We start from the raw sequence: 20,907 nt of genomic DNA, 5'->3' as shown, positions 1-20,907 counted from the left end.
AGTGTTAGGGTTAGGGTTAGGGTGAGGGTTAGGGTTAGGACTAGACTTAGGCTTAGGCCTAGGCCCAGCTTGACGGTTAGGGTTAGGGTTAGGGTTAGGGTGAGGGTGAGGGTTAGGGTGAAGGTTAGGATGAGGTTTAGCGGTAGGATTAGGGTTAGAGTTCGGGTTAGGGTGAAGGTCAGGTTTAGGATTAGTGTTAGGGTTAGGGTGATGTTTAGGGTGAGGGTTAGGGTTAGGGTTAGTGTTAGGGTTAGGTTTAGGGTGAGGGTTGGGTTGAGGGTAAGGATTAGGGATAGGATTAGGTTTAGGATTATGGTTAGTGTGAGGGTGAGTGTGAGGGTTAGGGTTAGCGTTAGGTTTAGGCTTAGGGTTAGGCTGAGGGTGAGGGTGAAGGTGAGGATTAGGGTTAGGGTGCTGGTTAGGCTTAGGGTTAGGGTTAGAATTAGCCTTAAGGTGAGGTTTAGGGTTAGGGTTAGGTTTAGGTTTCTGGTGAGGGTGAGGGTTAGAGGCAACTTGAGGGTTAGGGTGAGGGGTAGGGTTAGGGTTAGGGTGAGTGTTAGGGTTAATGTGAGGTTTATGGTTGGGTTTAGGGTTAGGGTTAGGTTGAGGGTTAATTTGAGGGTTAGGGTTTGTGTTAGGTTTAGGGGGAGAGGGAGGTTTAGGTTAGGCTTAGTGTTAGGATTAGGGTGAGGTTAAGGGTTAGGGTGAGGATTAAGGTTAGGTTAGGGTGAGGGTTAAGATGAAGGTTAGGGTTTCAGTGAGAGTGAGTTTAAGGCTAGGGCGAGGGTTAGGATTAGGGTTATGGTTAGGGTGAGGGTGATGGTTAGGATTAGGGTTAGGGTTATTGTAAATGTTATGGTTAGGGTTACGTTTCCAGTGAGGGTGAGGCTGAGAGTGAAGTTTAGGGTTAGGGTAAGGGTTAGTTTTAGGGTTAGGATTAGAGGTAATGTTAGGGTTAGGGTTAGACTTAGGATTTGGGTGAGGGTGAGGGTGAGGGTCAGGGTTAGGGTTAGGGTAAGGGTTAGGGTTAGGGTTAGATTGGGGATTAGCGTTAGGGTTAGTGTGAGGTTTAGGGTGAGGATGAGGTTTAGGGTGAGGGTTAGGGTTAGAATTAGGATTAGGTTGAGGGCTAGCGTGAGGGTGAGGGTTAGGGTTAGGGTTAAGTTTAGGGTGAGGTTTAGGGTGAGGGGTAGGTTTAGGTTTAGGGTGAGGGTTAGGATTAGTGTGAGGGTTACGGTTAGGGTGAGAGTGAGGGTGAGGCTAAGGGTTATGGTGAGGGTTAGGGTGAGTGTGCGGGTTAGGTTTAGGTTGAGGTTTAGGGTGATAGTTAGTTTTAGGGTTAGGGTTAGTGTTAGTGTTAGGGTTAGGGTGAGGGTTAGGTTGAGGGTAAGGGTTAGGGCTTGGGTTAGTTTTAGGTTTATGGTTAGGGTGAGGGTGAATGTGAGGGTTAGGGTTAGGGTTAGGGTTAGGCTTAGCGTTAGGCTGAGGGTGAGGGTGAAGGTGAGGATTAGTCTTAGGTTGCCGGTTAGGGTTAGGGTTAGGGTTAGAATTAGCCTTAAGGTGAGGTTTAGGGTTAGGGTTAGGGTTAGGGTTCTGGTGAGGGTGAGGGTTAGACTTAGCTTGAGGTTTAGAATGAGGGGTAGGGTTTGGGTTAGGGTGAGGGTTAGGGTTAATGTGAGGTTTAGGGTAGGGTTAGGTTTAGGGTTAGGTTGAGTGTTAGTTTGAGGGTTAGGGTTTGTGTTAGGGTTAGGGTGAGGGGGAGGTTTAGGGGTAGGTTTAGGTCAGGCTTAGTGTTAGGATTAGGGTGAGGTAAAGGGTTAGGGTGAGGGTTAAGGTTAGGTTAGGGTGAGGGTTAGGGTTTCAGTGAGAGTGAGGGTTAAGGTTAGGGCGAGAGTTAGGGTTAGGATTATGGTTAGCGTGAGGGTGATGGTTAGGATTAGGGTTAGGGTTATTGTAAATGTAATGGTTAGGGTTACATTTGCAGTGAGGGTGAGGCTGAGAGTGAAGGTTTGGGTTAGTGTAAGGGTTAGTTTTAGGGTTAGGATTAGTGGTAATGTTAGGGTTAGGGTTAGACTTACGATTTGGGTGAGAGTGAGGTTGAGGGTTAGTGTTAGTGTTAGGATGAGGTTTAGGGTTAGGGTTAGGATTAGGGATAGGGTGAGGTTGAGGTTTAGGGTTAGACTTAGGTTGAGGGGGAGGTTTAGGGTGAGGGTTAGGGTTAGGGTTAGTGTTAGGGTTAGGGTTAGGATTAGGCTTAGGCTTAGGGTTTGGCTGAGGTGAGGGTGGGTGTGAGGATTACGCTTAGGCTGATGGTTAACCTTAGGGTTAGGGTGAGGGTTAGGATGAGGGTTAGGGTTAGGATTAGGTTTAGGGTGAGGGCTATGGTGAGGGGAGGGTTGAGGATAGGGTTAGGCTTAGGCATAGGTTTAGTCTGAGGATTATGGTGAGGGTGAGGGTTAGGGTCATGATGATGGATAGGTTTAGGGTTAGGGTGAGGGTTAGGATGAGGGTTCGGGTTAGGGTGAGGGTTACGATGAGCGTGATGGTAAGAGTAAAGTTGAGGGTTAGGCTAAGGGTGAGAGTTAGGGTAAGGGTGAGGGTTAGGGTTAGGGTGAGGGTTAGTGTAAGTGTTAGGGTTAGGGTTAGATTGGGGATTAGGGTTAGGGTTAGTGTGAGGTTTAGGGGGAGGATATGGGTTAGGTTGAGGGTTAGGGTTAGAATTAGGGTTAGGGAGAGGGCTAGCGTGAGGGTGAGGGTTAGGGTTAGCGTTAAGTTTATGGGGAGGTTTAGGGTGAGGGGTAGGTTTAGGTTTAGGGTGAGTGTTAGGTTTAGTGTGAGGGTTATGGTTAGGGTGAGAGTGAGGGTGAGGTTAAGGGTTATGATGAGGGTTAGGGTAATGGTGAGGGTTAGGGTTAGGATTAGGAATAGGGTTAGGGATAGGTTGAGGTTGAGGGTGAGGGTGAGGGTGAGGTTTAGGGTTAAGATTATGGTTAGGGTGAGGTTTAGGGTGAGGATGAGTGTTAGGGTGAAGGTGAGGGTGAGGGTGAGGGTCTAGGTTAGGTAATTTTTAGGGTTAGGGTGAGGATTAGTTGAGGTTTATGGTAAGGGTCAGCTTGAGGTTTAGGGTGTGGGTGAGCGTTAGGATTGGGGTGAAGGTTTGGGTGATGGTGAGGGTTAGGGTGAGGTAGAAGTTTAGGTTTAGGGTTAGGTGAGGGTTAGTGTTAGGGTTAGGATTAGGGTGAGGGTTAGGATTAGGTTTAGGGTTAGGGTCAGGGTTAGGGTGAGGTTGAGGGTTAAGGTTAGGGTTAGGTTTGTGGTGTGGATAAGTGATAGCATGAGGGTTAGGGTGAATGTTAGACTTAGCATTAGGGTTAGGGTGAGGGTGAGGGTGAGGATTAGGGTGAGTTTTAGGGTTAGGGTGAGGGTTAGGGTTAGGCTTAGCGTGAGGGTGACGGTTAGGGTTAGAGCTATGGTGAGGATTCGGTTAAGTATGAGGTTTCGGGTGAGGATGAGGTTAAGTGTTAGGATGAGGGTTAGGGTGAGGGTGAGGGTTAGGGTTAAGGTTTGGGTTAGGCTGAGGTTTAGGGTTATGATTAGGGTGAGTGTTAGAGTGAGGGTTAGTGTTAGGGTTGTTATAAGGGTTAATATCAGATTTAGGGTGACGGTGAGGCTTTAGGTGAGGGTTAGGTTGAGGGTTAGAGTTAGGGTTAAGGTGAGGTTTAGGGTAAGGGGTAGGGTTACGGTTAGGGTGAGGGTTAGGTTTATTGTGAGAGTTAGGTTTAGGGTTAGGGTTAGGATTAGTGTGAGGGTAAGAATTAGGGTCATGGCTAGGCTCACCCTCACGGTGAGGTTTAGGGTTAGTAATAGTGATATTATTAGTGTAAATCTGAGGGTGAGGGTGATGTTTAGGGTTAGGGTTAGGGTGAGGGCTTGGGTGAGGGTTAGGGTAAGGTTGAGGGTTAGGGTGAGAGTGATGGTAAGGGTAAAGTTGAGGCTTAGGCTGAGGGTGAGGGTTAAGATAAGGGTGAGGGTAAGGGTTAGGGTGAGGGTTAGGATAAGGGTTCGGGTTACGGTTAGGGTGAGGGTTAGATTGAGGATTAGGGTTAGGGTTAGTGTGAGGTTTAGGGTGAGATTGAGGGTTACCGTTAGGTTTAGGGTTAGGGTTAGAAATAGGGTGAGGGTGAGGACTAAGATGAGGGTGAGGTTTAGGTTAGGGTTAGGGTTAAGGTTAGGGTGAGTTTTAGGGTTACTGTGAGGGTTAGGGTTAGTGTGAGGGTTAGGGTTAGAGTTAGGGTTAGTGTTAGGTTGAGGGTAAGTGTTAGGGTGAGGTTTTGGTTTAGGGTGAGGGTTATGTTTCGGTTGAGGGTTAGGTTTATTGTTTAGTGTTAGGGTTATTGTTAGGGTTAGGATTAGGATTAGGGTTAGGGTGAGGATGAGGGTGGGGGTGAGGAATAGGTTTTGGGTGATGGTTAAGGTTAGGGTTAGGGTGAGGGTTAGGATGAGGGTTGGAGTCAGGATAAGTTTTAGGGTGAGAGCTTGGGTGAGGGTGAGGGTTAGGGTTAGGGTTCAGCTTAGGCATAGGTTTAGGCTGAGGGTGAGGGTGAGTGTGAGTGATAGGGTTAGGGTGATGGATCGGGTTAGGGTTAGGGTGAGTGTTAGGATGAGTGTAAGGGTTAGGGTGAGCATGACGGTAACAGTAAAGGTGAGGTTTAGGCTGAGGGTGAGTGTTCCGTTAAGGGTGAGGGTAAGGATTAATGTGAGGGTTAGCATAAGGGTTAGGGTGAGGGTGCGGGTTAGGGTGAGGGTCAGGGTTAGATTGAGGATTAGGGTTAGGGTTAGGGTGATGTTTATGGTGAGGATGATGGTTAGGGTTAGGGTGAGGGTTATGGTTAGAATTAGGGTGAGAGTGAGGCGTAAGGTTTGGTTGAGGGTTAGAGTTAGGGTTAGGGTTAGGGTGAGGTTTAGGATTAGGGTGAGAGTTAGGGTTACTGTGAGGGTTAGTGTTAGAGTTAGGGTTAGGGTAAGGTTTAGGGTAAGTGTTAGGGTGAGGGTTAGGGTTAGGGTGAGTGTTATGTTTAGGGTGAGAGTTAGGGTTAGGTTTAGGGTTATTGTTAGGTTTAGGGTTAGGGTAACAGTGAGGGTGAGGGTGAGGGTTAGGGTTAGGGTGAGGTTTAGGGTTAGGGTTAGGGTTTTAGTTAGGGTTAGGTTTAGGGTGAGTTTTACGTTAGAGTTAGGGTTAGGGTGAGGGTTAGGATGAGGATTAGGGTTATGCTTAGGGTTAGGGTGAGGGCTAGGGTGAAGGTGAGGGTTAGGGTTAGTGTTAGGGTGAGTTTTAGGGTTAGGGTTAGGGTTAGGGTGAGCTTTTGGATGAGGGTTAGGGTTACAGTGAGGGTGAGGGTTAGGGTTAGTTTGAGTGTTAGGGTTAGGATTAGGATTAGGGTGAGGGTGAGTGTTAGCATTAGGGTTAGGCTTAGGGTTAGGGTGAGTTTTAGGGTTAGTATTAGTGTTAATGTTAGGGTTAGGGTTAGATTTACGGTTTGGGTGAGGGGGAGGGGGAGTGTTAGGGTTAGGGTAGGGTGAGGTTTAGAGTTAGGGTTAGGATTAGGGATAGGGTGAGGGAGAGGTTTAGGGTTAGAGATAAGTTGAGGGGGAGGGTAAGGCTGAGTGTTAGGGTTAGGGTTAGTGTTAGGGTTAACGTTAGGTTTAGGGTGAGGGTAAGGTTGAGGTTTAGGGTTAGGGTTAGGTTTTGGGTTAGGATTATGTTTAGGGTGAGGGTGAGTGTGAGAGTTAGGGTTAGGATTAGGATTAGGCTTAGGGTTAGTCTGAGGGTGAGGGTGGGTGTGAGGATTAGGCTTAGGGTGATGTTTAACATTAGGATTAGGGTGAGGGTTAGGATGAGGGTTTGGGTTAGGATTAGGGTTAGGGTGAGGGTGAGGGTTAAGGTTAGGGTTAGGTTTGTTCTGTGGATAAGTGATAGCATGGGGGTTAGGGTGAGTGTTAGACTTAGCATTAGAGTTATGGTGAGGATTAGGGTGAGTTTTAGGGTTAGGGTGAGGGTTAGGGTTAGGCTTAGCGTGAGGGTGACGGTGAGGGTGACGGTTAGATTTAGAGATACGGTGAGGATTCGGTTAAGTGTGAGGTTTAGGGTGAGGATGAGGTTAAGTGTTAGGATGAGGGTTAGGGTGAGGGTGAGGCTTAGGGTTAAGGTTTGGGTTAGGGTGAGGGTTAGGCTGAGGGTTAGGGTTATGATTAGGGTGAGGGTTAGGGTGAGGGTTAGGGTGAGGGTGAAGGTTATGGTTCGGGTGAGGATTAGGGTTGTTATTAGGGTTAGGGTCAGATTTACAGTGACGGTGAGGTTTTGGGTGAGGGTTAGGGTGAGGGTTAGATTTAGGGTTAAGATGAGGTTTAGGGTAAGGTTTAGGGTTACGGTTAGGGTGAGGGTTAAGTTTAGTGTGAGAGTTAGGGTTAGGGTTAGGATTAGTGTGAGGGTAAGAATTAGCTGACTGTTAGGGTGAGGGTGACGTTAAGGGTTAGGAATAGTGATAGGATTAGTGTAAATCTGAGGGTGAGGGTGAGGTTTAGGGTTACGATTAGGGTGAGGGCTTGGGTGAGGGTTAGGGTAAGGTTGAGGGTTAGGGTGAGAGTGATGGTAAGGGTAAAGGTGAGGGTTAGGCTGAGGGTGAGGGTTAGGCTGAGGGTGAGGGTTAAGTTAAGGGTGAGGGTTAGGGTTAGGGTGAGGGTTAGGTTAAGGTTTCGGGTTACAGTTAGGTTTAGGGTAAGATTGAGGATTAGGGTTATGGTTAGTGTGAGGTTTAGGGTGAGGTTGAGGGTGAGTGTTAGGGTTAGAATTAGGGTTAGGGTGAGGGCTAGGATGAGGGTGAGGTTTAAGTTAGGGTTAGGGTTAAGGTTCGGATGAGGTTTAGGGTTACTGTGAGGGTTAAGGTTAGTGTGAACATTAGGGTGATGGTTAGGGTTAGTGTTAGGGTCAGGGTAAGTGTTAGGGTGAGGGTTTGGGTTAGGGTGAGTGATATATTTAAGGTGAGGGTTAGCTTTAGAGTTAGGGTTATTGTTAGGGTTAGGATTAGGATTAGGATTAGGGATAGGGTGAGGGTGAGTGTGGGTTAGGTTTAGGTTTAGGTTTAGGTTTAAGGTTAGGCTGAGGGTGAGGTTGAGGCTGAGGGCTAGAGTTAGGGTGATCGTTAGGGTTAGGGTTAGGGTGAGGGTTAGGATGAGTGTTAGAGTTAGGATTAGGGTTTGGGTGAGGGCTAGGGTGAAGGTGAGGTTTAGGGTTATGTTTAGGGTGAGGTTTAGGGTTAGGGTTAGGGTTAGGCTTAGGGTTAAGTTGAGGGTGAGGTTTAGGTTTAGAGTTACGGTTAGGGTGAGGGTTAGGGTTAGGGTTAGTGTTAGGTTTAGGATTATTGTGAGGGTTAGGGTTAGGGTGATGGTTAGGGTTAGGGCTGGGATTAGGATTAGTGTTAGGGTGAGGGTGAGTGTGAGTGTGAGGGTTAGGGTTAGGGTCAGGCTTAGATTTAGGCTGAGGTTGACGGTCAGGGTTAAGGTGAGGGTGAGGGTAAGGTTTAGGGTTAGAGTTAGGGTTATTGTGAGGGTTAGTGTTAGGATTGGTGTTAGGGTTAGTGTTAGGGTGAGGTTTAGGGTGAGGGTTATGTTTAGGGAGCGGGTTAGATTTATGATTAGGGTTAGCTTGAGTGTGAGTGTGAGGGTTAGTGTTTGGGTTAGGTTTAGGTTTAGGCTGAGTGTGGGGGTGAGGGTTAGGGTTAGGTTGAGGTTTAGGGTTAGGGTTAGGGTGAGGGTTAGGATGAGGTATAGCGTTAGGATTAGGGTTAGGGTTAGGGTTAAGGTGAGGGTTAATGTTAGGGTTAGGGTGAGGGTTAGGGTTATTGTTAGTGTTATGGTTAGGGTTAAGTTTGTGGTTAGGGTGAGGCTGAATGTGGGTATTAGGGTTAGGATTAGGATTAGGGTTAGATTTAGGGTTAGGATTAGTGTTATTGTTAAGGTTAGGGTCAGAGTTATGGTGAGGGTGAGGGTGAGGGTGAGGGTTGGGTTAGGGTTAGGATGAGGTTTAGGGTTAGGGTTAGGGTAGCGTGATGGTTAGGGTTAGTGTGAGGGTTAGTGTTTGGGTTAGTGTTATTGTTAGGGTAAGGTAAGTATTAGGGTGAGGGTAAGGGTTAGGGTGAGGGTTAGGGTTAGAATGAGGGTTAGGGTTAGGGTTAGGGTTATTGTTAGGGTAAGGGATGTGTTAGGGTGAGGGTAAGGGTTAAGGTGAGGGTTAGGGTTAGAATGAGGCTTAGGGTTAGGGTTAGTGTTATTTTTAGGTTTAGGGTTAGGATTAGGGATAGGGTGAGGGGTAGGGTGAGGATGAGGGTTAGAATTAGGATTAGGATTAGGCTTAGGTTTAGAATGAGGCTGAGTGTGAGGTTGAGGGTTAGGGTTAGCGTGATGGTTAGGGTTATGTTTAGGGTGAGGTTTAGAATGATTGTTAGGGGTAGCGTGAGGGTTAGGGTGAGGGTGACAGTAAGGGTAAAGGTGAGGGTTAGGGTTAGGGTGCGAGTTAGGGTGAGGATTATGGTTAGGGTTAGGGTGAGGGTGAGGTTTAAATTGAGTATCAGTGTTAGGGTTAGTGTGAGGTTTAGGGTAAGGATGAGGGTTAGGGTTAGTGTGAGGGCTATGGTGAGTTTGAGGATTAGGTTTAGGGTTATGTTGAGGTTTAGGGTTAAGGTGATGGTTAGGGTTAGTGTGACGGTTAGTGTTAGTATTAGGGTTAGTTTTAGGGTGAGGGTTAGCATTAGGGTGAGGTTTATGTTTAGCGTTAGTGTTAGCGTTAGGGTTGGGTTATTATTAGGGTTAGGGTTACTGTTACGGTGAGGGTGATGGTTAGGGTTAGGGTTGGGTTAGGGTTAGGGTAAGGGTTAGGGTTAGATTGGGGATTAGGGTAAGGGTTAGTGTGAGGTTTAGGGTGAGGATGAGGTTTAGGGTGAGGGTTAGGGTTAGAATTAGTATTAGGTTGAGGGCTAGCGTGAGGGTGAGGGTTAGGGTTAGGGTTAAGTTTATGGTGAGGTTTAGGGTGAGGGGTAGGTTTAGGTTTAGTGTGAGGTTTAGGATTAGTGTGAGGGTTAAGGTTAGGGTGAGAGTGAGGGTGAGGCTAAGGGTTATGGTGAGGGTTAGGGTGAGGGTGAGGGTTAGGGTTAGGATTAGGGATAGGGTTAGGGATAGGCTGAGGTAGAGGGTGTGGGTGAGGGTGAGGTTTAGGGTTAGGGATATGGTTAAGGTGAGAGTGAGGGTTCGGCTCTTTGTTAGGTAATGGTTAGGGTTAGGGTGAGGATTAGTTGAGGGTTAGGGTAATGGTGAGCTTCAGGTTTAGGGTGTGGGTGAGCGTTAGGGTTAGGGTGAGGGTTCGGGTGAGGTAGAAGGTTAGGGTTAGGGTTAGGTGAGTGTTATTTTTAGGGTTAGGGTGAGGGTGAGGGTTAGGATTGGGTTTAGGGTTAGGGTGAGGTTTAGGGTGAGGGTGAGGGTTAAGGTTAGGGTTAGGTTTGTGGTGTGGATAAGTGATAGCATGAGCTTTAGTGTGAGTGTTAGACTTAACATTAGGGTTAGGGAGAGGGTTAGGGTTAGGCTTAGCGTGAGGGTGACGGTGAGGGTGACGGTTAGGGTTAGAGTTACGGTGGGGATTCAGTTAAGTGTGAGGATTAGGGTGAGGATGAGGGTAAGTGTTAGGATGAGGTTTAGGGTGAGGGTTAGGCTAAAGGTTAGGGTTATGATTAGGGTGAGTTTTAGGGTGAGGGTTAGGGTGAGGGTTAGGGTGAGGGTGAGGGTTAGGGCTGTTATTAGGGTTAAGGTCAGATTTAGGGTGACAGTGAGGTTTTGGGTGAGGATTAGGTTGAGGGTTAGTGGTAGGGTTAAGGTGAGGGTTAGGGTAAGGGGTAGGGTTACGGTTGTGTGAGGGTTAGGTTTATTGTGAGAGTTAGGTTTAGGGTTAGGGTTAGGATTAGTGTGAGGGTAAGAATTAGGGTCATGGCTAGGGTGAGGGTGAGGTTTAGGGTTAGGAATAGTGATAGGATTAGTGTAAATCTGAGGGTGTGGGTGAGGTTTAGGGTTAGGGTTAGGGTGAGTGCTTTGGTTAGTGTTAGGTTAAGGTTGAGGGTTAGGGTGAGAGTGATGGTAAGGGTAAAGGTGAGGGTTAGGCTGAGGGTGAGGTTTAAGATAAGGATGAGGGTTAGGGTTAGGGTGAGCGTTAGGTTATGGGTTCGGGTTACGGTTAGGGTGAGGGTTAGATTGAGGATTAGGGTTAGGGTTAGTGTGAGGTTTAGGGTGAGGTTGAGGGATAGATTTAGGTTGAGGGTTAGGGTTAGAATTAGGGTTAAGGTGAGGGCTAGGGTGAGGGTGATGTTTAGGTTAGGGTTAGGGTTAAGGTTAGGGAGAGGTTTAGGGTTACAGTGAGCTTCAGTGTGAGTGTGAGGGTTACTGTTAGGGTGAGGGTAAGTGTTAGAGTTAGGGTTTGGGTTAGGGTGAGGTTTATGTTTAGTTTAAGGGTTAGGTTTAGGGTTAGGGTTATTTTTAGGTTTAGGATTAGGATTAGGGTTAGGGTGAGGGTGAGTGTGTGGGTTAGGTTTAGGTTTAGGTTTAGGGTTAAATTTAGGCTGAGGGTGAGGTTGAGGCTGAGGGTTAGGGTTAGGGTGATGGTTATGTTTAGGGTTAGGGTGAGGGTTAGGATGAGGGTTTGAGTTAGGATTAGGGTTTGGGTGAGGGCTAGGGTGAAGGTAAGTTTTGGGGTTATATTTTGGGTGAGTTATAGGGTTAGGGTTAAGGTTAGGGTTAGGGTTAAGGTGAGGGTGAGGGATAGGTTTAGAATTAGGGTTAGGGTGAGGGTTAGGGTTAGAGTTAGTGTTAGGTTTAGGGTTAGGGTGAGGGCTAGGGTTAGAGTGAGTTTTAGGGTTAGGCCTGGGATTAGGATAAGTGTTTTTGTGAGGGTGAGTGTGATTTTGAGGTTTAGGGTTAGGGTTAGGATGCGGTTTAGGGTTAGGGTTAGTGTTAGTGTTAGGGTGAGGGCTTGGTTTAGGTTGAGGTTTATTGTCAGGGTGAGGGTTAGGATTAGGGTTAAGGTTAGGGTTAGTGTTATTGTTAGGGTTAAGGTTAGAGTTACTGTGAGGATGAGGGTGAGGGTGAGTGTGAAAGTTAGGGTTAGGGTTAGCCTTAGTCTTAGGTTTAGGCCGAGCGTGAGGGTGAGGTTAAGGGTTAGGATTAGGGTGATTGTTAGAGTTTAAGGGTTAGGGTGAGGGTTAGGGTGAGGTTTAGTTTTAGGATTAGGGCTAAGGTGAGGGCTAGGGTGAGGGTGAGGGTTAGGGTTAGCGTTAGGGTGACGTTCAGGGTTAGCGTTAAGTTTAGTGTTAGGGTGAGTGTTAGTGTGAGGGTTACGGTGAGGGTGAGGGTTAGGGTTAGGGTGAGGGTTACGGTTAGGGTTAGGGTGAGAGTGAGGGTTAGATTAGGGTTAGGGTTAGGATTATTGTTAGTGTTATGGTTAGGTTTAAGTTTATGGTGAGGGTGAGGCTCAGGGTGACGGTTAGGGTTAGGGTTAGGGTGAGGTTTAGGTTAGGGTTAAGGTTAGGGTTAGGGTGAGGGTTTGGGTTAGGGTTAGGGTTACGGTGAGGTTGAGGGTGAGGGTTAGTGTTAGGGTTAGTGTCACTGTTAGGTTTAGGTTTAGAGTCACAGTGAGGGTGAGGGTAAAGGTTAGGGTTAGGGTGAGGTTTAGGGTTAGGGTGAAGGTGAGGGTGAGGTTTAGGGTTAGAGTTAGGGTTAGGTTGAGTGTTAGGGTTAGGGTTAATGTTAGGGTTAGGGTTAGGGTGAGGGTTAGGATGAGGGTTAGGGTTAGGGTTAGGTTTAGGATTAGGGTTAATGTTAGGGTGAGTGATTGTGTTAGGTTTAGGGATAGGGTTAAGGCTTAGCGTTAACCTGAGGGTGAGGGTTAGGGTGAGGGTTAGGGTTAGGTTACGGTGACTGTGAGGGTTAGGGTTAGGGTTAGTTTCAGGGTTAGGTTTAGGGTTAGGGTTATTGTTAGTGTTATGGTTAAGGTTAAGTTTACGGTTAGGGTGAGGCTGACGTTGAGGGTTTGGTTTAGGGTTAGGGTGAGGTTTAGGGTTACGGTTAGGGTTAGGGTGATGGTTAGGGTTAGTGTTATTGTTAGGGTTAAGGTTAGAGTTACGGTGAGGGTGAGGGTTAGATTTAGGTTTAGGGTGAGGGTTAGGGTGAGGGTGAGGGTGAAGTTTAGGGTTAGAGTTAGAGTTAGGGGGAGGGTTAGGGGCAGGGTTAGGTTGATGTTTAGGGTTAGTGTTAGGGTTGGGTTTAGGATTCGGGTTATGATGAGGCTGAGTGTGAGGGTTAGGGTCAGGATTAGGCTTAGGCTTAGGATTAGGCTGAGGGTGAGGGTGGGGTTGAGGATTAGGTTAAGGGTGATGGTGAGGGTTAGGGTTAGGTTTAGGGTTAGGATTAGGGTTAGGATGATGTCTAGGGTGAGGGTGAGGGTTAGGGTTAGGGTTAGGCTTAGGGTTACGGTCAAGGTTAGGGTTAGGATGAGGGTTAGGCTTAGGGTGAGGGTTAGGGTGAGGGTGCAGGTAAGGGTAAAGGTGAGAGTTAGGCTGAGAGTGAGGATTAAGTTAAGGGTGAGGGTTAGGGTTAGGGTGTGGGTTAGGGTTAGGGTTAATTTGAGGGTGAGGTTTATATTGAGGATTAGTTTTAGGGTTAGTGTGAGGTTTAGGATGAGGATGAGGGTTAGGTTTAGGGTGAGGGCTAGGGTGAGGGTGAGGGTTAGGGTTAGTGTGAGTGCTAGTGTTAGGGTTAGATTTAGTGTTAGGTTGAATTTAAGTGTTAGGGTGAGGGTTAGTGTTAGCGTGAGTGTTATATTTAGAATGAGGGTTAGGTTTAGGGTTAGGGTTACTGTTAGGGTTAGGATTAGTTTTACTGTTTAGTGTGAGGTTTAGTGTTAGGTTGAGGGTTAGGTTTATGTTTAGTGTTAGGGTTAGTGTTAGGGTTAGGGTGAGGGTGAGGTTTATGGTTAGAGTTAGCTTTTGTGTTAGGGTTAGGGTTAGGTTGAGGGTTAGTGTGAGGGTTAAGTTTAGGCTTAAGCTTAGGCTTAGGGTTAGCCTTAGGCCGAGCATGAGGGTGAGGGTTAGGGTTAGGGTTAGGGTGAGGGTTAGTATGAGGTTTAGGGTTAGGACTAGGGTTAGGGTGAGCGCTAGGTTGAGGGTTACTGTGAGGGTTAGGGTAAGGTTTAGGATTAGGTGTAGGTTGAGGGTGAGTGTGAGGGTTAGGTTTAGGGTTAGGCTTAGGTTTAGGGTGAGGGTTAGGGTTAGGACTTGGTTTAGGGTGAGGGGGAGTGTTAGGGTTAGTGTGAGTGCTAGTTTTAGGGTTAGGGTGAATTTATGTGTTAGGGTGAGGGTTAGGTTTTGGGTGAGTGTTATGGTTAGTATGAGGGTTAGGGTTAGGGTTACTGTTAGGATTAGGATTAGGTTTACTGTTAAGGTGAGTGTGAGGTTTAGGGTTAGGGTGAGGGTTAGGTTTATGTTTAGGGTTAGGGTTAGAGTTAGGGTTAGCGTGAGGGTGAGGTTTAGGGTTAGAGTTAGCTTTTGTGTTAGGGTTAGTGTTAGGGTGAGGGTTAGTGTGAAGGTTAGGTTTAGGCTTAAGCTTAGGCTTAGGGTTAGGCTTAGGCCCGAGCATGAGGGTGAAGGTTAGGGTTAGGGTTAGGGTGAGGGTTAGGGTTAGGGTTAGGGTGAGGGTTAGGATGAGTTTTAGGGTTAGGATTAGGGTTAGTGTGAGCGCTAGTTTTAGGGTTACTGTGAGGGTTAGGTTTAGGTTTAGGATTAGGTGTAGGTTGGGGGTGAGTGTGAGGGTTAGGGTTAGGGTTAGGGTTAGGCTTAGGGTTAGGGTGAGGGTTAGGGTTAGGGTTTGGTTTAGGGTGAGGGGGAGGGTTAGGGTTAGGGTTTGGTTTAGGGTGAGGGGGAGGGTTAGGGTTAGGGTTAGGGTGAGGGTGAGGGTGAGGGTTAGGGTTAGGGTTAGTGTGAGTGTTAGGGTTATGTTGAGGGTTATGGTTAGGGTGAGTGTTAGGGCTCGGGTTAGATTTAGGGTGAGGACTAGGGTGAGGGTGAGGTTTAGGATTAGGGTGAGGGTGAGGTTTAGGGTTAGTGTTAGGTTGAGGTTTAGGGTTATGGTTAGGGTTAGGGAGAGTGTGAGTTTTAGGTTTAGAGTTAGGGTTAGGGTGAGGGTTAGGGTGAGGTTTAGGGTTAGTGTGAGGGTTAGGAGTAGGGGTAGGGTGAGAGTTAGCGTTAGGGTGAGTGGTAGGGTTAGGGTTAGGGTTAAAGTATGTGCTAGGGTGAGTGTTAAGTTTAGGGTTAGCTTGATGTTGAGGGTTAGTGTTAGTGTTAGATTTAGGTTTAGGGTTGGGCTTAGGGTTAGGATTAGGGTTAAGGTGATGGTGAGTGTGAGGGTTAGAGTTAGTGTTAGCCTTAGGGTTAGGCTGAGTCTGAGGCTGAGGGTGAGGTTTAGGATTAGAGTGAGGGTTAGTGTGAGTGTTAGTGTTAGGATTAGGGTTAGGATATATGCTAGGGTGAGGGTTAGGTTTAGGGTTAGGATGAGGTTTAGGTTTAGGGTTAGGGTCAGTGTTAGGGTTAGGGTGAAGGTTTGGATTAGAGTTAGAGTTACGGTTAGGATGAGGTTTAGGGTTAGGTTTATGGTTAGGGTTATTCTTAGGTTTAGGTTTAGGGTTAAGGTTAAGGTAAGGCTGAGCGTGAGCGTGATGTTGAGAGTCAGGTTTAGGGTTAGGATGAATTTTAGAGGTAGAGTTAGGGTTAGGGTTAGGGTGATTGTGAGGGTTAGTGATAGGGTTGGGTGAGGTTTAGGATTAGGGATAGGTTAGGGTTTGGGTGAGTGTGAGGGTTAGGGGTACAGTTTGGGTGAGGGTGAGGGTTAGGTTTGGGGTGAGTGTTAGGTTGAGGTTTAGGTTAAGGCTTAGGGTTAGGGTTAGGATTAGGGTTAGGGTGAGGGTTAGGGTGAGGTTTAGGGTTAGGGTTAGGAGTAGGGGTAGGGTGAGAGTTAGCGTTAGGGTGAGTGGTAGGGTTAGGGTTAGGGTTAAAGTATGTGCTAGGGTGAGTGTTAAGTTTAGGGTTAGCTTGATGTTGAGGGTTAGTGTTAGTGTTAGATTTAGGTTTAGGGTTGGGCTTAGGGTTAGGATTAGGGTTAAGGTGATGGTGAGTGTGAGGGTTAGAGTTAGTGTTAGCCTTAGGGTTAGGCTGAGTCTGAGGCTGAGGGTGAGGTTTAGGATTAGAGTGAGGGTTAGTGTGAGTGTTAGTGTTAGGATTAGGGTTAGGATATATGCTAGGGTGAGGGTTAGGTTTAGGGTTAGGATGAGGTTTAGGGTTAGGGTTAGGGTCAGTGTTAGGGTTAGGGTGAAGGTTTGGATTAGAGTTAGTGTTACGGTTAGGATGAGGTTTAGGGTTAGGTTTATGGTTAGGGTTATTCTTAGGTTTAGGTTTAGGGTTAAGGTTAGGGTTAGGTTAGGGTTAGGGTTAGTCTTTGGCTGAGGGTTAGGCTGAGGGTGAGGGTGGGGTTGAGGATTAGGTTTAGAGTGATGGTTCAGGTTATCGTTAGTTTGAGGGTTAGGATGCGGGTTAGGGTTAGGATTAGAGTTAGGGTGAGGGCTAGATTGAGGGTGAGGTTTAGGGTTAGTGATAGGGTGAGGTTTAGGGTTAGGGTTAGGTTGAGGTTGAGGTTTAGGGTTAGAGTTAGGGTTAGGATTAGGATTAGGGTAAGGGTTAGGTTGAGTGTGAGGGTTAGGGTTAGGTTTAGGGTTCGGCTTAGGGTTACACTGAGGGTGAGGTTGAGGGTGAGGGTTAGGTTTTGAGTGAGGGTTAGGGTTATGTTTAGGGTGAGAGTTAGGGTTCAGGTTAAGTTTAGGGTTAGGGTGAGGGTTAGGGTTAGGGTTACGTTGAGCTTGAGGGTTAGGTTTAGTTTGAGCATTAGGGTTAGGTATAGGGTTAGGGTGAGGGCTAGGGTGAGGGTGAGCGTTAGGGTTAGTGTTAGGGTGAGGTTTCGGGTTAGGGTTAGTTTTAGGGTGAGGGTGAGAATGAGGGTTAGGGTTATGGTAAGGGTGATGGTTAGGGTGAAGTGGAGGGTTATTGTTACTGTTAGTGTTAGGGTGAGGGTAAGTGTTAGCGTAAGGTTTAGGTTTAGGGTGACGTTTACATCAGGCTTTGGGTTAGGGTTAGGGGGAGGGGGAGCTTTAGGATTAGAGTTACGGTTATGGTGAATGTTAGGGTTAGGGTTAGGTTTAGGGATAGGGTGAGGTTTAGGGTTTGGTTTAGGGTTAGAGTTAGGCTTAGGGAGAGGGTGAGATTTAGGGTTAGGGTGAGGGTTAGGTTTAGGCTTAGTGTTAGGGTTAGGGTGAGGGTGAGAGTTAGGGGGAGGGTTAGGATTAGGGTTAGGGTTAGGGTGAGGATTAGGGTTAGGGTAAGGGTGAGTGTGTGTGTTAGGGTTAGGTTTAGGGTTAGGCTTAAAGTTAGGCTGAGGGTGAGGTTGAAGGTGAGGGTTAGGGTTAGGTTTAGTGTTAGGGTTAGGGTGAGGGTGAGGGTGAGGGATAGGGTTAGGGTTAGGATTAGGATTAGGGTTATTGTTAGGATTAGTGTGAGGGTTAGGTTTAGGGTAATTGTTAGGCTTAGGGTTAGGCTGAGAGTGAGGTTGAGGGTGAGGGTTACGGTTTGGGTGAGGGTTAGGATTAGGGTTAGGGTGAGGTTTAGTGTTAGGGTTAGGGTTAGAGTTAGGGGTAGTGATTAGTGTTAGGGTTAGGTTGAGTGTTAGGGGGAGGGTTAGGGTTAGGCTTAGTGTTAGGGTTAGGGTGAGGGTGAGGTTTAGGGTTATAATTAGGGTTAGGGTGAGGCTGAGGGTGAGGCTTAGGGGGTTAGGGTAAGTGTTAGGGTTAGGGTTAGGGTGAGGGTTAGAGTGAGTGTGAGGGTTAATGTTAGGGTTAGGGTTTGCCTTAGGTTCAGGCTGAGGGTGAGGGTGAGGGTGAGTTTTAGGTTTAGAGTTAGGGTTAGTGTTAGGGTTAGGGTTAGAATGAGGGTCAGGTTTACGTTTTGGCTTAGGCTTAGGCTTAGCCTGAGCATGAGGGTGAGGTTAAGGGTTAGGGTGAGGTTTAGGGTGGGGTTGACGGTCAGGGTAAACGTGAGGGTTAGGCTGAGGGTGAGGGTTACTGAAAGGGTGAGGGTTAGGGTTAGGGTGAGGTTTAGGGTTAGGGGTAGAGTGAGGGTGAGGTTTAAGTTTAGGGTTAGGTTGAGGTGTAGGGTTAGGTTTAGGTTGAGGGTGAGATTATGGTTAGTGTTAGCGTTAGGTTGAGGCTGAGGGTGAGGTTTAGGTTTAGGGTTAGTGTTAGTGTTAGGGTTAAGGTGAGGGATAGGGTGAGGGTGAGGTTTAGGGTTAGGGTTAGGATTAGGATTAGAGTAAGGGTTAGGGTGAGTGTGAGGGTTATTGTTAGGGTTAGGCTTAGGCTTATGCTTAGGCTGAGGCTGAGGGTGAGGGTGAGGGTTAGGCATAGGGTGAGGGTTTGGGTTAGGGTTAGGGTTAGGGTGAGTGTTAGTATGAGGGTTAGGCTTAGGATTAGGGTGAGGGTGAGGGCTAGGGTGAAGATGAGGTTTAGGTTTAGGGTTAGGGTTAGGGTGAGGTTTAGGGTTAGAATTAGGGTGAGAGTGAGATTTAGGTTTAGAGTTAGGGTTAGGGTGAGGCTGATTGTGAGGTTTTGGGTTATGGTTAGCGTTAGATTTAGGGTTAGGGTGAGGGTTAGGGTGAGGGTTAAGAATAGGGTTAGGATTAGGATTAGGGCAAGGGTTAGGGTGAGTGTGAGGATTAAGATTAGCTTTAGGGTTAGGCTGAGGATGATGGTGAGGGTGAGGGTTAGGGTTATGCTGAGGGTTAAGTTTAGGGCTAGGGTGAGAGTTAGCTTTCCAGTTAAGTTTAGGGTTAGGGTGAGGGTTAGGGTTAGGTTTACGGTGAGAGTGAGGGTTAGGATTAGGTTGAGGGTTAGAGTTAGGGTTAGGGCTAGGGTTAGGGTGAGGATTAGGGTTAGGGTTAGGGTGAGGGTTAGGATGAGATTTAATGTTAGGATTAGGGTTAGGGTGAGGGCTAGGGTGAGGGTGAGGGTTAGGGTTAGGATGAGGTTTAGAGTTAGGGTTAGGGTTAGGGTTAGGGTGAGGGTGAGGTTTAGGGTTAGAGAGGATTAGTGTTCAGGTTAGGGTTAGGTGAGGGTTCAGGTTAGGCTTAGGCTTAGACTTAAACTAAGGCAGAGCATGAGGTTGAGGCTTAGAGTTAGGGTCAGGGTGAGGGTTAGGGTTTGGGTGAGGGTGTGGGTGAGGGTGAGGGTTAGTGTTAGGCTTAGTGTGAGTGTTAGGGTTAGGGTGAGGGTTATGGTTAGGGTGAGGGTTAGTGTTAGCGTTATGCTTAAGCTTAGTCTTAGGGTAAGGCTGAGGGTTAGCGTGAGGGTGAGTGTGAGTGTTAGGGTTAGGGTTAGGGTTAGGCATAGTTATAGGCTGAGCGGAGGTTAAGGGTGAGGTTTAGGGTTAGGGTGAGGGTGAGGTTTAGGCTTAGAGTTTGTATTAAGGTGAGGGTTAGTGTGAGGGTTAGTGTTAGGGTTAGTGTTTGGGTTAGGTTTAGCATGAGTTTTAGGGTGAGGTTTAGGGTTAGGGATAGGGTTAGGTGTAGAATTAAGGTTTGGGTGAGGATGAGTGTGATGGTTAGGGTTCTGTTAATGTTAGGGTTAAGCTTGAGGGTTAGGCTGAGTGTGAGGGTGAGGGTTAGAGTTAGGGTGAGGGTGAGGGTTAAGATGAGGGTTAGGTTTAGGATTAGGGTTAGTGTGAGGGCTAATGTGAGGGGGAGGATTAGGGTTAGGGTTAAGTTTAGGAATAGGTTGAGGGATAGCATTAGGGCTTGGTTTAAGGTTAGGGTTAGTGTTAGGGTTAGGGTGAGGGTTAGCATGAGGGTTCCGGTTAGGATTAGGTTTAGGATGAGGGCTAGGGTGAGCATGAGGATTAGGGATAGGGTTAGGGTGAGGTTTATTGTTCGGGTTAGGTTTAGATTTAGGCTGAGGATTAGGGTTAGGGTTATGGTAAGGGTCAGGGTTAGGTCTAGTTTGAGGGTTAGAATTAGGTTTAGGGTTAGGGTGAGGGTTAGGGTTAGGGTTAGGGTGAGGGTTAGGATCAGGTTTAGGGTTACAATTAGGGTAAGGGTGAGGGCTAGGGTGATTGTGAGGGTTATTGTTAGGGTTAGGGTGAGGTTTAGGGTTAATGTTAAGCGTAGGGTTAGGGTGAGGGTTAAGGTTCGGGTATGGGTGAGGGTGAGGCTTAGGTTTGGGGTGAGGGTTAGGGTGAGAACTAAGGTAAGGGTGAGGTTTAGGGTTAGGGTTAGGTTTAGGGTGAGGCTTAGGTTGAGGTTTAGGTTTAGGGTTAGGGTTAGGGTTAGGATTAGGGTTAGGGTGAGGGTGAGTGTGAGGGTTAGGGATAGGGTTAGGCTTATGCTTAGGCTTAGGGTTAGGCTGAGGGTGAGGGTGAGGATTAGGATGAGGATTAGGCTTAGAGTCCTGGTTTAGTTTATGGTTAGGTTTAGTTTTAGGATGAGGGTTAGGGTTAGGATTAGGGTTAGGGTGAGGGCTAGGGTGAGTGTGAGGTTTAGGGATAGGTTTAGGCTTAAACTTAGGGTTAGGCTGAGGTTGAAGGTGAGGGTGAGGGTTAGGGTTAGGTTTAGGGTGATGGTTAGGGTTATGGTTAGGGTGAGGGTTAGGATAAGGGTTAGGGTTAGGGTGAGGTTTAGGATGAGGGTGACAATAAGAATAAAGGTGAGGGTTAGGCTGAGGGTGAAGGTTAAGGTAAGGGTGAGGTTTCGGGTTATGGTTAATGTGAGGGACAGGGTTAGATTGAGGATTATTGTTAGGGTTAGTGTGAGGTTTAGTGTGAGGATGAGGGTTAGGTTTAGGGTGATGGCTAAGTTGAAGTTGAGGGTTAGAATTAGGGTTAGGGTGAGGTTTAGGTTTAAGGTGATGGTTAGCATTAGTGTGAGGGTTAGTGTTACGGTTAGTGTTAGTGTTAGGGTGAGGGTATGTGTTAGGGTAAGGTTTAGGTTTAGGGTAGGGTTTAGGATTATGGTTAGGGTTAGGGTTAGGGTGAGGGTGAGGTTAAGGGTTAGAGTTAGGGTTAGGGTGACGGTTAGGATTAGGGTTAGGGTTAATGTTAGGGTAAGGGTTAGGGTGAGGTTTACTGTGGGGGTGAGGATTAGTGATAGGGTTAGGTTTAGGATTAGGGTTAAAGTGAGGGTGAGTGTGAAGGTAAGGGTTAGGGTTAGGGTTAAGATTAGAGTTAGGGTGATGGTGAGGATGAGGGTTAGTGTTAGGGCGAGGGTTACAGTTAGAGTTAGGTTTAGGCTGAGGGTGAGGTTGAGGGTGAGGGTTAGGATTAGGGTTAGACTTAGGGTTAGGCTGAGGGTGAGGTTGAGGGTGAGAAAGTTAGGGTTAGGGTGAGGGTTAGGCTTAGGATTATGGGGAGGTTTAGGATGAGGTTTAGGGTTAGGATTAGGGTTAAGGTGAGGGCTAGGCTGAGGGTGAAGTTGAGTTTTAGGGTTAGGTTGAGGTTTAGGTTTAAGTTTAGGGTTAGGGTGAGGGTCAGGGTGACGTTTATTGTTAGGGTTAGGGTGAATCTGAGGGTGTGGGTTAGGTTTAGGTTTAATGTTAGGGTTAGGGTTAAGGTGAGGGTTCAGGTGAGGGATCGTGTTAAGGTTTGGATTAGGGTTAGGATTAGGGTTAGGGTTAGGGTGAGTGTGAGGGTTAGGGTTAGGCTTAGGCTTAGGTTGAGGGTGAGGGTGAGGGTGAGG

Source organism: Dipodomys merriami, unplaced genomic scaffold (genome assembly GCF_024711535.1).
Source record: "Dipodomys merriami isolate MVZ:Mamm:240054 unplaced genomic scaffold, mDipMer1.0.p SCAF_73, whole genome shotgun sequence".
In the NCBI taxonomy this organism is placed as follows: domain Eukaryota; kingdom Metazoa; phylum Chordata; class Mammalia; order Rodentia; family Heteromyidae; genus Dipodomys; species Dipodomys merriami.
The sequence above is the reverse complement of the archived record's forward strand: the minus strand, read 5'-3'. Positions refer to the sequence as shown.